This window comes from Silene latifolia, chromosome 9 (assembly GCF_048544455.1).
Source record: "Silene latifolia isolate original U9 population chromosome 9, ASM4854445v1, whole genome shotgun sequence".
Classification (NCBI taxonomy): domain Eukaryota; kingdom Viridiplantae; phylum Streptophyta; class Magnoliopsida; order Caryophyllales; family Caryophyllaceae; genus Silene; species Silene latifolia.
Window position 1 is genome coordinate 119,865,779 of NC_133534.1, and position 14,432 is coordinate 119,880,210.

Below are 14,432 nucleotides of genomic sequence, written 5' to 3' on the forward strand. Positions count from 1 at the left end.
AACCAATGTCTTTTATCATTTACAACGGTTCTTATATTAACCGTTATCTTTTGTCACACTTTTTACAATGGTTCTTGCATAACCATTGTCTTTTTTCCTACTTTTAACAACGGTTATGCAAGAACCGTTGTCGTTTGTCACACTTTTAACAACGGTTCTTGCACAACCGTTGTCTTTTCTCATACTTTTAACAACGTTTATGCCAACAACCGTTGTCTTTTGTCATTTACAACGGTTCTTCTAATAACCAGTGTCGTTTGTCATAATTTTTACAACAGTTCTTCTAACAACTGTTGTAAAAACGATGAATAAGTTTCGCGCCTAGGTTTCCTCCAATGTTTGACAACGGTACTCTTAGTACCGTTATTATATATTATTAAATGTTGTGTTTTTTTCGTTGTTAATGCGCATATTTGGCATAGTGAAGGGAACCCAAACCAACCCACAATCTAACCCTCAAAATCACCCACAAAATCTACCAACCATGCTAATATTATCATCATAGTCCGTACCTACCGAAGAAAGTCTACAGAATGGTACTCCTACACCCACACAACTAACGGGAAACTTTATAGCAAAATCCGCTTTCATTCAATTGGTTAAAAGAAGCCAATTTGGGGCATGGCAAGTGAGGATCCATATCTTCACATGGAAACCTTTTGTAATTATTGTAAAGCTATCTCTCAAACGGGTGTGAATCAAGATCAAATACGATGGGTACTCTTTCCATTTTTATTTATAGGAGCCGCAAAGCAATGGCTTAAGAGCTTGGACAAAGATACTCTTGGCATTGATTCATGGAAAAAGCTAGCCTTAGCTTTCTATAATAAATTCTACCCACCGGAGAAGACCAACATGCCTAGAGCTCAAGTCATGGGAATTAAGCAAAAAGATGAAGAATAACTATATGAAGCTTGGGCGCGTTTAAAGGCCATTTGTCGGTCTTGTCCTCATCATGGTCTTAGTTAATGGTTTCTAGTTCAACAATTTTGGAATGGACTTAATGAAGATTCAAGAAATGTTTTTAACATGGGGTCAATGTTGGAGCTTGTCTCCTCCACAAATTAGTGTGATAACATTTGTAAATCTCTTACAGGTTCACAAGGGTATACTTCGTATTTTAATCAGTTGATTAACGATTACCTAATAACGGTTGGCTTGCTAGAAAGTTTGACGTTATTATCATACAGATGGCGGTGATCAACTGGTCCCTAAAGGTAACACCTATAGGATGTGTTTGAGAGATGTGGTTATAGAAATATAATCACATTGATTCCTTATATGACTAAACAGTTAGTCAATATGTTGATGAGACAATTATTTAATGAAGATTAAATAATATTAGTTGAGACGAATTAACTGTCATTTCGTAAATTGAATATAATAAGTTATATTTAATTAAATGTATGTAATGTTAGCTTGGACGAATTAATCTGTTAATTCGTAATTAAATGTAATCGGTTATATTTAATATCAACAAGATGAATGTGTCATAGTGGTAATAGTGAGGGTACTCAAACCAAGAGGTCATGGGTTCGATCCTCACTAGATGACAATTTATATTTAACACATTTTTACATTTTTGGAAACCGAAAATAAGGAATTAAAACTCCTTATTGTTTCGGTAATTGGGCCGGAAATTAGAGGATGAAAAATCCACCCTAATCTACCCTTATACACGGTTTAAGAGGGTGAGATGGGTGAATTCATTCTAACCTAATTTTTGCCCTAACTCAACCTTGCCACCTCTCATCGTAAAAAAACACAAAAAAAAACCTAAAAATTAATCAGTTAATTTTTGGATTGATTCTAGCAAAATCAAAGGGCATTTCTCATATCGTCTTGGGTGCAACTGATAGGAGAATATCATTGCGATATTGTTCATAGGCCATAAAAGCTAGGACCGAAGGTTATTTATTAATCCTTTACGTTTTGTTTATGCATTTTATTTTTATGACTCGTAATCATCACTTTATAATTCGTTATAATCCTTAAAAATAAAGGGATGTATACAGATAAATCCCACAGTCAAATTGTATGTTCACCGAAGTTGATGACAACTAAACTTGGGTGAAAAGGGAAGAGATGGCTACTCATAGCTCTCAATATGGTTGTTGACCCATATAGCTTATATGTTTATGTTTTGATGATGTCAAGGTGCTTTACAATTTATATACTTGTTGTGTATAATCGTTTGTTAAGTATTTTAGAATTAACCTATTACAAGCAACAAGGGAGATTATGACAACTGCATGAAACGTTCAAGCCTTCAATCAAGATCAAACGGTTCAAGATTCATTCAAGAATTATGTAAAGACGAAGTCCGTCTAAAGATTAATCAAGCTTGGATGATGACGTAACCTGTACTCGAAGATCTCCTTGAAGAGGTGCTAAAATGGACGAGAACATGCCTGGTTCGCGTGCTCTGTTTATCGCAAAACAGGGGTTTTTTCTCGTGGTTTTGTGTGTCCGTTTTGGCTTGATTTTCTAGGGTTCTAAGCAAGGTTTTCAGGTGATAATGGGAGATATTCATGTCTTTTGTCAAGGGTGTAGGTAATGGGGTATATATAGGAGAGAATTAGGGTGCAAATGTAGGGTTTTAGAGGAGGTGTAACAGTTGGGCTCGGGTGGTGTTGCTGCTGATTTCGTGATTTTTCTAGGGTTTGGAGAGTGGTTTTCCTGAGGGTTAATTAACGAGAATATGGCATGGATAGGGGGTAGTTGGGTCTTGGTTTGTGTAGTTGGTAGATGCGAGTTTTTGGCTGAAAAGGAGCAGGTTTGGTGATGAGAAATCGAACGGCGTTGGGCTGTTTCGTGTGGACTGGTTAGAGATCGAAAATGGCTGGTTTGGGCTGTTAGTAAGGGCGTTCGAACCAGGGACTATGGGAGGCTAGGTGAGTGGAAGAAAATTGGGTTTAATCGGATTAAAAATCGTCTTTTAATCGTTTTGAAAACGCATTTTAAAACGAATAAATGAACGATAAATAATCAAAATAAAAACTCGAAAATAGAAATTATTTGATTAAAAATCATTAGGTCAAAAATGCATTTTATTTAAAATCAATTTCTTGAGAAGTTATTTTTTAAATAAACTTTAAATTAACTTTAAATAAATAAAACATATAAAGACCTTATAAAAATTAACCAAAATAAAGACACTTTTATTTGATCTATATCATCAATCGAACTCCATTGATCTCGTCAGTAGGATTTTACCCCGCTCATACATTAACGTCCTATAATCATCGTTTGCTTTTCGGGAGTCTTATAAATGCCAGTATCGTGACGGATACGGGTATCTACAGAGCCCCCACATTAACTAAGGTTTGGACAAGACGAAAGTCAAAGACCTGAGGATTCCGTGGGTCGTTTATTGTCCATTAGACTTGTGTGTATAAGCTCGCCAGCCATAAGCAGAGATCATACCTGAAACACGGTTTTGGACGCCTCAAACTTTCGAATGTGCTACTAGCGAGTTAATATCAAACTGACTGCTTCATGTGTGCTGGGGTGGCTCAGCCTTCTATTTGAAAACAAAGCCTGGTGCTGGTGCTGGTGCTAGTGCTAGTTGCTGGTTACTGGTTGATGGTGAACGGAAATATCCCAAAAGAGACATATCGTTCGAAGGTCTTATCGACCTGCTTTTGCTTATTGCTGGAAGGTTCGCGAACCTGCTGGTGCTTATTGTTGGAAGGTTCGCTGACCTGCTGGTGCTTATTTTTGGAAGGTTCGCAGACCTGCTGATGCTTATTGATGGAAGGTTCGCTGACATGCTGGTGCTTATTGTTGGAAGGTTCGCTGACCTGGTAGTGCATATTGCTGGAAGGTTCGCTGACCTGCTGGTGTTAATTATTGGAAGGTTCGCTGACTTGCTGGTTCTTAGAGAATGTGATCCATAGCTCAGTATGTCGAGCTGTTCATGGAACCCATTTGCTTCAACGGACGTAACCCATAGCTGAGTTATGTTTGAGCTGCTTACGGGTGATGGCTAGCTGTGATAAACTTGTGGATTTAATTTGCTTCTTTTGGCTCACAGAGCCCCCATTGAAAATGGGTTCTAAAACGGAATGTTTTAGAGCCCCCAGTTGATTGTTGATATCTTTGTGATGGTATCGGGTGTACAAACCTGTTAGCAATGGTGCTTTGCTTTTGCAAATGTACCTGTAACAAACTAGTATAGTACTATAGAAAGTAAAAATAAATCACATAGTTAAATCACATAGAAAATTTGAAGATTGACTTTGATTTTGATTTTTCGAAAGTTAGTATTATTGAAAAAAGTTGATTATTTTGAAATCATCGAAATTCAAAAGACTTGGATTTGAATTTGAAAGTTGCTTGAAATTTGAATTTGAAAATCGAAAGATTTGAATTTGATTTGAAATGAGGTTTGAATTTTGAATTTGAAAGTTGAAGGATTTGAATTTGACTAAAATGAGGCTTGAATTTTGAATTTTCTACATTAAATTTGACTTGGATGATTTGAAATTCGAGAGACCGGATGACTCTTGATGACTCGGGTACTTGACATATGAAGTTGACCGAGGTTGACTCGAATTAGAACAGACTCCTAAGTCTGCAGGAAACTTAGCTAAGACGATTGATAGACGACGTGAATCAAAAGTGGAAAGGTATTATAACTGCCAAGCGAGTCTTTTATGGAAGGCGGACCATATCAAGTCGAACATTTTTGCCAACACCGTCAGATAAAGCTCATTATGAAACCTGACAATTACTCATTTGAATCTAGATCCTCATCTTAGCCTAAATCGAATACTAAGACTGACGCGGTTGAAGGTGGCTTAATTTGGACTTAGGTAAGACCCATAAGAAATCGACAAGATGAAAGGTGGTTGGTGGGTGGATTGAATGCCTTATTTTGAAGGACTGCTTACGTATTTGCGTGGAGCGAAATCAAATCCGACGTAGTTCGATGAGGTGCATAAAATTGGTGTTTTTGTTTTTTGTGCGTACACACCCAAAGGTTTCACCTAAGGTATCGTGTTGTATCCCGTTCTAGCCTGCAAGGTACCATTAAATCGTGTGTTTGGAGTTGGTGTAAAAGGCTTGGATGCTTTGGGTGTGGAGTTTGGTAATAAGGGTTTTGAATGGTAAACTATCACTCTGGAGGTTTGCTTTGTAGTGCTTAGGCCAATGGGTTATGGCTGCTGATGTGGTTGGAAATGGTGTCTCGGGTTTGATGAAACCCGAGTCCAAATGGGTTGGAAAATGATGTAGGTTCAAATTTCCATGTCTGGACCATATAGGCTTGGGTGTAATGACACAAGCTTAATGAATCCTCAAAATTCCTTACTATTTCCCTGTTACTGTCTCAAGAAGGACTTATGGGTATAATTGTAGAAAGTTTGTTGATGGTGCTAGCTGACCGTTTTGGCTCTGCCTTTTGAGCCTTGATCATGAGTGCATGATCTTTGACTTTTGGCTTCTACAACTTTGATATTTTTTTTTTCTTTTGTTTGTTTTTTTTTTTTTTTTACCTTTTGCTTTTTTTTGCCTTATTTTTTTTGCCTTTTGCTTTTTCTTTTTTCTTTTTGGCTTTTGCGTTGACGTTCTGATGCTTGTCATAATTGATTTCTCATTGAAAATTTGGTCTTCACCAATGGATTGGGTCAGTACTTACATAGGTCGGTCTTTTCTCTCTTCGAGATGGGATGATTTTGTGGGGAATGGGCTTGCCTTTCGTCATGGATATGAGAAACACGGAAAAGTCTGAGTTTGTCATAGGATCATCTAAGATCTTGTCTTATAGCACTGGTTTTTATGGAGGTTTTCTACCGCCAGACATGGAATAGGTAAAGGATGCAAACATGGGATCCTAATGTACCCTACCATTTAAAACGGAATATACTTTTACCCAGGGGGTGCCTTTGAATGTGATGTGCATTTTGAGTTGATTTGTTGATTGGAATGAAAACAGAAATGGAATCAATTTCATTGATATGAAAAGGAGTTAGACATAGTTGTAGGAAAATAAATCTTAGACTCGACTCAGACTAAGACTCGAACGCAAATTACGACTTGTAATTGTCAACATCGGTTTTGAAATTTTCTCTTTTCAAGAGTCGACTGAGATGTTCGGTTTGAAAGTTGGCCCGCTTTTGCAACTCGGTTTGACTTGGGAAGAAACTATGTGACCCGGGTTGACAGAGATCGATAGGGTTTCGAGGCTACTCGTAAACAGACAGAGGATTCACTCTACTTAACAACTCGGGATGTAAATGGACTGGACTGGATTGGACATGATTAGACTCTGAAACGAACAACATGGTCTTAAACCCAAATAGACATCGACTTGATAACAGATTCGACTCATGTTCTGACTTAGACATAGACTTGGTTTAAACTTGACTCGACAATAGGTTCGACTTACGTTTTGACTCGCACAAAGACTTGGCTTAGACTCGACCTAGCCTAGACTTGGTGTGACTAACCCGTACTTGGACCAACTTGGCTCGTGCCTCGTGAAAAAACATCATAGGTGTCCTAAGTGGGGCATTTTTTGGTTTGACTTTCACCAAATGGTCGACATACTTGACTTGGACCCACGAGATGGCTTGGGTAACCCACTAGGGTTGTTTATTGGCTAGACACACGGTTCTCTTGAACCTATGACACGACCAAACTTGACTCAAAACATATTTTATGCTTGGGAACGGTTTGTTGAGAAAAACATTTTGGAATCGATTGAAAATGGATGATTGAAAATGAGATTTTAAATGGGCAGCATGTCACCTATAAAAGGCTCATTTTGGTCAAACACTTATATCTATTTCGACAGCATTCTGAGTTGAAAACATGTTTGATTTGAAAACTGTTATTTCGAAGAAATGATTTTAGAAAACATTTGTGATTTTCGAAAAAGACATGGAGGACGATCGCGTAGCATATAAGCATGCACAAATTAATTGTGCATGAGCCTAGACTCTTCTAAGTCTCGGTCGGACCTCTAAAGGGGTATATGCCAATGATCCACCTTGTCAATGAAAGTTAAGCCTCCCATAATCAGAAGTGTGCAATATGGTTAGAGCGAATACTTGAAGACCTCTGCGGTACCATCTTGATACTTAAATCAGGCATAGTGGACGTCACCTCCTTACCATTGAAATCGATCTAATGGGTGAGGTGGTCCTCCTAACGTCTCAAAATGGGTAATGTATGAATGCAAAAAACGATCATAATGTTAGTCCTATTAGTCATAATTTTCCTCTTCGAGTTACACAGTCCCTACCAGAGTCACGAAAATGTGGAAATGGGAATTTGATAATCCAGGGGGGTTTTGAAAATGGAGTCGCCACCAAATTTAGGGAAATTTGGAAACCATTTTGAAAAGAGATTTGAGCTTAATGTGAAAGTACGTGGTGTGAGGTTCCTTAACAAAATACACACCCCCGCCCGTTGTTAATAACGGCCTCTACTAATGGACTATGATGGCTAATCGGATAAGACTATAATCGTTGTATAAAAGTGAAAACACCCTTTTTGATCCTAACATGTGAATTACGTTTTATGTCAATTTAGTGCAATTAACTCGTCGAGTGGTTTAGCAAATTAATTTTAAATAAAAACGCAAACGAAGAGAGGGATAAAAAGGCTTACGCTTAGCATAAGATAGATTAACACACGGTTATGGTTAGTATACAAATGAGGTGTTAAATTGATATAAAATTCCATATTAAGCATTTCGAAAACAGTAGCAAGTGTGGTCAAACTGGTCAATGGTCATCCTAAGGGTGGTCAAACTGGTTTGATGCGCATAGCCAGGGCTTGTTTCGATGGTTTTTTGAAGAGGTTAGATTGCTCCTCTAGGTCTGAAATTTAATACAGTCGTAGTTTGAAGTCTAAGGAAGATCGTGGTTGTGTGAGTTGTGGAAGCTGGTGGTGTTAGATGGTGGTTTTGAGGGCAAGAACAGGGGCTGGTCATACTCGGTCTTAAATGTCGAAAACATGAGTTTATTGTTACAAATTGGCCAAGTCATTAACATGCTTTCTATCGATGCTACGTCATGACTATTAACAAACGAACTTAAGTTACATCAATTTAATAACTAAATTTATATGCTAACGATGGTAAACGAGGGGCATAACATGGGGAAAGGGGAAAATAGCGAAACAAATGAACGATGCTAAAACTTGCCATAAAACGAAAAAAAAGAAGAGAAATGGAACTAGTAAAAAGAGTTGTTTCACCCTCAAATTACATGTATGAGACAGGATGCCTGACTTGGAGTCGATATCCATTTCGAAATATGCTAAGTTGATAGAAGGTATGACATTTAAAGTCGGTTTTTCGAAAATAGGGTTCTTGTTTGCGACTGTCTTTGGTGAGGTCGTTGAAGGGTTAAACAATAATGAGAATTTGAGTTTTTGAAAGTTTCGGAATTGTGAGACTGCAAATTTTGTGAATATGGAAAGACTTTTGGTCTAAGATGGTCCTAAGAGGTGCTAAAAGGGGCGAGAACAGGCCTGGTTCGCATGCTCAGTTTATCGCAAAACAGGGGCTGTTTCTCGTGGTTGTGTGCGTCTGTTTTGGCTCGATTTTCTAGGGTTCGTGTAACACCCACCACACACCAAGGTTCCTTATCAAGACCACCTAACGCATGAGAGTGCTACCATCTTGGTTACCCGAGGCAATGTATATCAAATAGACCATAAAAGAACGTACTTTAAATAAATAAGTTTAAAGTGATTACATGCCAAACCCAAAACTGCAAAGTACGATACAACTGTTCCAAAAACCCAACCAACTAAAGTAAATAAATGTTCGTCACAACAGCGGAAGACTCCTAGATGACTCGTGGTGACTCATGCCCGGCTAATCCCTCGCGCATCCAAATCATACCAGCTCAATCACTGCTCACCATCCCCTAATGGATCACCGAAGTTTTTAAAACAATTAAACGGGGTCAGTTACTGCATACACACTATAACATAAAACAAAAACAATACATAGACACAATTCTCCAACACCGTCACATCACCAATCAGTAATCCACTACGCTAGTGGGAGACCGCAACCGTTCCCACCTAAGCCCTGCTCATCTTTACTGAGCGAAAACCCATGTTCCTTAATGTACACATTCCCTCTTGTGGCGGGTACCCCAATGGGGCGAATCAAGGGCGTGAAGACACTCCTGCAAGTGATTTGACTCAGCTGAGGGCGCACCTCGCGAATCATAGACAAACAACAACAACCAACTACAACATCAACAATTACCTATTCAATACAATATAGATAAATGACATCAACCAACCATCAATAACCAATCAACCATCTAATATACATGTAAACAATAACTGAGTAGGAAACCCTACGTGGGAATGAAATCACCACAATCGTCACAATAGCAGATCAGAAATGGTCCACTGCGAAATCACCTCCTATCAATCATACAATCATACAATCACCATCTAATACCAAAATACTCCCAAAACCCCCAAATTACTCAATTAGGGTTTAAACCAAAAACGACGAAACAATACAAAAACTGTACTAGGATTGATGCCCGTCGTTGTGTGCACCAAAGATAATATTTATTATACCTATTAAAACTAACAGAAGATAGTGGTAACAGGGTCGAACCACAGGGAGGCGATGCAATTATTAGTTGTCTAATTTAAGTAAACTAATGGCAACAAATGAAAAGTAAACTAAACTAAAAGATGAAAACAAATATTAAAAGGGTGCTAAGATGTTCGGTTCACTATAGTTTCGGCGACAATGTACTAGGTAGGTCTAAAACAAACACATGAGATGGGAAAATAAGAAGTCCTCTCGGTCCATTCTTACAGGTAGCATCTTTCGATCCCGCTACAGGTCCCTAATATCACTAATACTAACTTCCGTCCTGAAAAGTGACTAAAAAGGCTAAATTAACTCATCTCTCGATCTTATTAATTTAGTCGTCTTAATTAGGTAGGCTATCTCCCTTCCCTATCTTTCGATCTTTATTGGGTCGGTCAAATCCTAGGCATTTAACTAGTCGCGTGCACTCGATTCGTCAAACATAGCAATTAAATTAATTAAAACGAAGGTGATCTCATGTGGTCGGTCGATCGACCAGGCAGGCCAGTCGATCGACCAAGGCGCGATTCGGGTCTACTATTCTAATGCGGCCTACTTCTACAGATTCCCTACATCCTAGCATAAGGTATTTATCTACTCATACTAGAAATAATAACAGCAATAAACTTAACAATTAAAACATTCGAATTCATACTTAAATTAATTAAATGAACAATTAACATAAAACAATAATTTGGCTGCCGGGAGATCTAACCTAGCAATTCTACACTACGAATGAAAGAAATAAAACTGAATAATGCGACAGAAGAATACCGTATAGAGGAATTGTAAAGGAAAGATCAAAACCGAATGTAAAACAGAAACTTTATTGATGAAAGAATAATAATTTTAAGAACCCTAATTATTAATGATGAAAGACTTGATGATTATTCTGAATAACCTAGGTTACGTTATATAGAATATCGCGTAACACTTATTCCTAAACCTAATATACAATGGGCTTTGGAAATCTCGTTCTATTAATTCACGTCAGAATTAACGGTATGGCCGATCGACCATAGCAGCCGGTCGATCGACCGATCTATGCTGAACAGTAGCTCCTGTAAGTCGTGCGTTGGTCGATCGACCATGAAGGCCAGTCGATCGACTGCTTTAGCTGATAGTCCGCTTCTAAATTCTTCGTAAAGTTGTCTTTCAGGCCTCGAAATGCGCACCAAGCTCGTTCCTTGAGTAAATACTTCATGACAAATGCAATGCAAGATACTCGGGGACGGATTTAGCTCAATATCTACTCATTTCCGCATAAATCTGCAATATTACATAAAAATACGAAAGTAGACGAAACGGGGCAAATAGTAGCTTTAAACTACATAATTGAGCTCTGAAATGCGTGTAAAATAGGGTGTAAAACATCATATAAAAGACACGCATCAAACTTCCCCAAACCAAACCCTTGCTTGTCCTCAAGCAAGAACTAGACTCGATCCTAAAACCTAATGGAACGAGTTCAAACTCAGAGCGAAATGCAAACTGCAAAATCTAAACCAATTTAAATGCAACAACTAACAATCAATTAGCAATATGAATCATGCAAACGAGTTACGAAGTCGTTAAAAACCTGCTGAACCGTCAACTGTAGAGACTTATCAATTCGGACTCTCACGGGTCGCTCATATCACACATAAGCACAGGTGAATAATGTAAAGATAGAAAGAATTCATTTTGTAGTGACACTCACCTAACTACGACCTATAAGAACATGCCTGCAATCTAATATGAAAATGATCTCTACAACCGTGCATATGCATTCCAACCAAACAAATGACCATGACACATGCCTAGGTAAATATGGATATGTGAGGTATGGTTAAGAAGAGGCTAAGATAAATTTGGATAAAAACAGAGTTAAAAGCCAAGCTAGTAACTAAGGGAACAAAATTATAACAACATCCAATTTCTTGCTCAAAATTCCAATCAAAACGGTGCTAATAGCAAACACAAATCTCACAATCTCCGATATAATCAACTCCCCATAAGATATGAATGGAACATGGGAGCAAAAATCGCCATTTAATAAAGACTTTGAATTATGGGAAACTTCTTTTCTCGGGCTTCTGTCGATCGACTAATGAGTCCAATCGATCGACCGTCCTCTACAGTACACATGCGTTCCTCTTTCTTTTTTTTTATTTCTTTTCAATTCTATATTTTTTTTCTTCTTCCTTTCCTTTCTTTTTCATTTTCCCAACATCATCTCAAAAGAGCATTTGCAACCAAAAAAGAAGTGACAATCCCGAAAACATAAACTACTAGCTTGACAAGGGCAGGCTAAAAGTAAGATGTAGTTAGCGGGACAAAAAGGCTATTTCTGGCAGTGTGAAGCTTATGGACAAAATGAATAAAAGGATGACCTCTTCCACATGTGTCAACAAACCACGAACCGAATGCATACAGGTATTCAGCAGATTAAGTTCATATTTATGCAAGTTTATTTAACATGTCTCATAAGGAGTAAGTACTCACATTCCTAAATAAACCGGTCACAGATGACACCAGTTATAGGCTCTAAACCTCAGAAAATGAAAGTAGTTTGCCAAAATTCAAAGTCAAGTCTCAAGTTCAGCAAGATATTAACGAAAACTCGTAGATATGCATATGTGATTCTACTAATAACGTGTCAATTAAGCAAGGCTTAGGCAAAAACAGATGAAAATGCAATGTCATCATAGAAATACTACCGTTCCGACTCGACCTAAATGCTAAAATAAACGTGCAATTTTTTGAAGTTTTGGAACAATTTTCAATTTTTTTGAATTTTCTGTATAATGTAAACGTGAATGCAAGCAAATGAAATGCAACGCAAAACCCTTCCCCAAACCAAATCGCATAATGTCCCCATTGTGCAAAATCATATAATGAAATAAAAGAAAACGGGAATTTGCGTTAAATTAACCAAACAAAACATGAAGTAAGAACTCGGAAACTCACAAGACTTTAAGCGCAGCAAAAGGAAACCTCCCCAAACCAGCGTGAGCTAGGAGGTTTCGATGGCATGATGCTACCAATAAGTACCGAAAAGAACAAACAAAAGTACCGCGCATAAAACCGAGAAAACAATTATTGAAACGCAACATTATGTGTAAAATAAAGAAACGGAAGAAAACAGAAATGAGTCGGAGAATAAAGTGGAGAAAAGACTCCCTCAACTCCGCATATCGACCAAACTCAGCAGGGGAATGATCGAAAACAAGTACAGTAGCGGACATGGTCGATCGACCACATCACCCAGTCGATCGACCATGTGAACAAGAACAGAAGCTCCTGGAAGTCGTAGCTCAGTCGATCGACCACACAGGCCAGTTGATCGACTGAAAAACCTGCTGTAATTTCTGATTTCTTCGAATTAGCTTAATAAATTGTGCTATCAAGGTCTATAAACCTGCAAATACACATAATAACGTGCCCAAAGTTGCGCAAAAACCCAAAGTAACAGTCTAAAGCATATAAAATCCTAAGCAAACTTATTAAAATGCGAAGTCTCGCGCACACAAAAGCAATAAAAAGTCCAAAAGCGATAAAATGAATGGTTTTTGAAAAAGTCTTAATCAACTAGTAGTTGATCAAGAATGGCCACGGGATGGCCCACTTGCTCGGCTTCTGGCTACAAGAAGTAGCCTCTACAGTGCTCATCTCTTCAGCTGCACTCTTCTCAACTCCAACATCCGCGGAACTCAACGGATCAACGGATTCAGCATCTCCCCAATCAATGACCTCGTCCGGCTCATCAGAATCCAAATCGGATTCCGTCACTTTGACTGGCTCATCATCAGGCTTCTCATCAGTGCCATAGCTAAGACATCCTAGACCGCCTCTTTGAACGATTGGCTCCTTCACAGCTGGAGCAACATGCGGCTCTTCCTTCCCCAAACCAGCTCCTGCAACATCCAAATCAGAAAAATCTTCCTCCAATTTGCTCCCAATCTGGGGCGGAGGTGTTATAGCAGAAACAGGCATAGAAACAGGCATGTCACATAGCATAAAATAGGATTTCTTTTCAGAAACCGTATTACAAGTGACTGGCCACATGGGGTCTTTCTTCTTAGCTGTCTGGGCAAAGACAATGGAGTGCCTCCCCACTTTGAAGGTCAGAGTCCCTGAACCAACATCTATAGCTGCACCAGCAGTGTGCAGAAATGGTCTACCCAATATAACAGGAATGTGGGCATCCTCGGGCATATCTAGTACAACGAAGTCAACAGGGAAAAAGAACTTTCCTATTTGCACAGGAATGTCCTCTAAGACTCCTGTAGGCTGGACCGCAGATCGATCAGCCATCTGTACTGTCATGTTTGTGACTGCAAACCTAGTCAATTTCAACTTCCTAACAAGACTCAAGGGCATGACACTAATACTGGCTCATAGGTCACACAAGGCCTTCTCAATAGAAAAGGTGCCAATACTACATAGGACTGAAAAGCTACCTGGGTCTTCTAGCTTATGAGGTGCAGTGTGGGTCAAATAAGAACATGACTCCTCAGTTAGTGCGACAGATTGCACGGTTTCAAGTGACTTCTTTTTAGATAAAAGTTGCTTCATAAATTTCATGTAAGCAGGCACTTGATTGACTAACTCAATAAAAGGAACTTGTACGTTTAAGCTACAAATAACATTTTTAATTTGTTAAACGATACTTGTTCCTTCGTCGGCACCAATCTCTCTGGATAAGGGGCTGAAAGAAGTAACTTAGCCCTCTCCTCTAGGTCTCTCATGCCGGCATCGGTGGATTTAGGCTGAAAATCCACTACCATCTCCTTGTTGAAGCTCGAACCCTCTTCAGACCGTCTCAAAAATGAACCATTAATCGACATCGGGTCATATTTCGGAACCG

At 38.7% G+C, this 14,432-nt stretch overlaps 1 non-coding gene across 1 annotated transcript; it reads right to left on the reverse strand.

Annotated features, from left to right (window-relative positions):
- Nucleotides 1-855: 855 nt before the first annotated feature.
- Nucleotides 856-962, reverse strand: LOC141603647 (small nucleolar RNA R71). Its single transcript, XR_012525507.1, has one exon. It is a non-coding gene; the product is annotated as a small nucleolar RNA R71 (small nucleolar RNA).
- Between the last annotated feature and the right edge of the window lie 13,470 nt (nucleotides 963-14,432).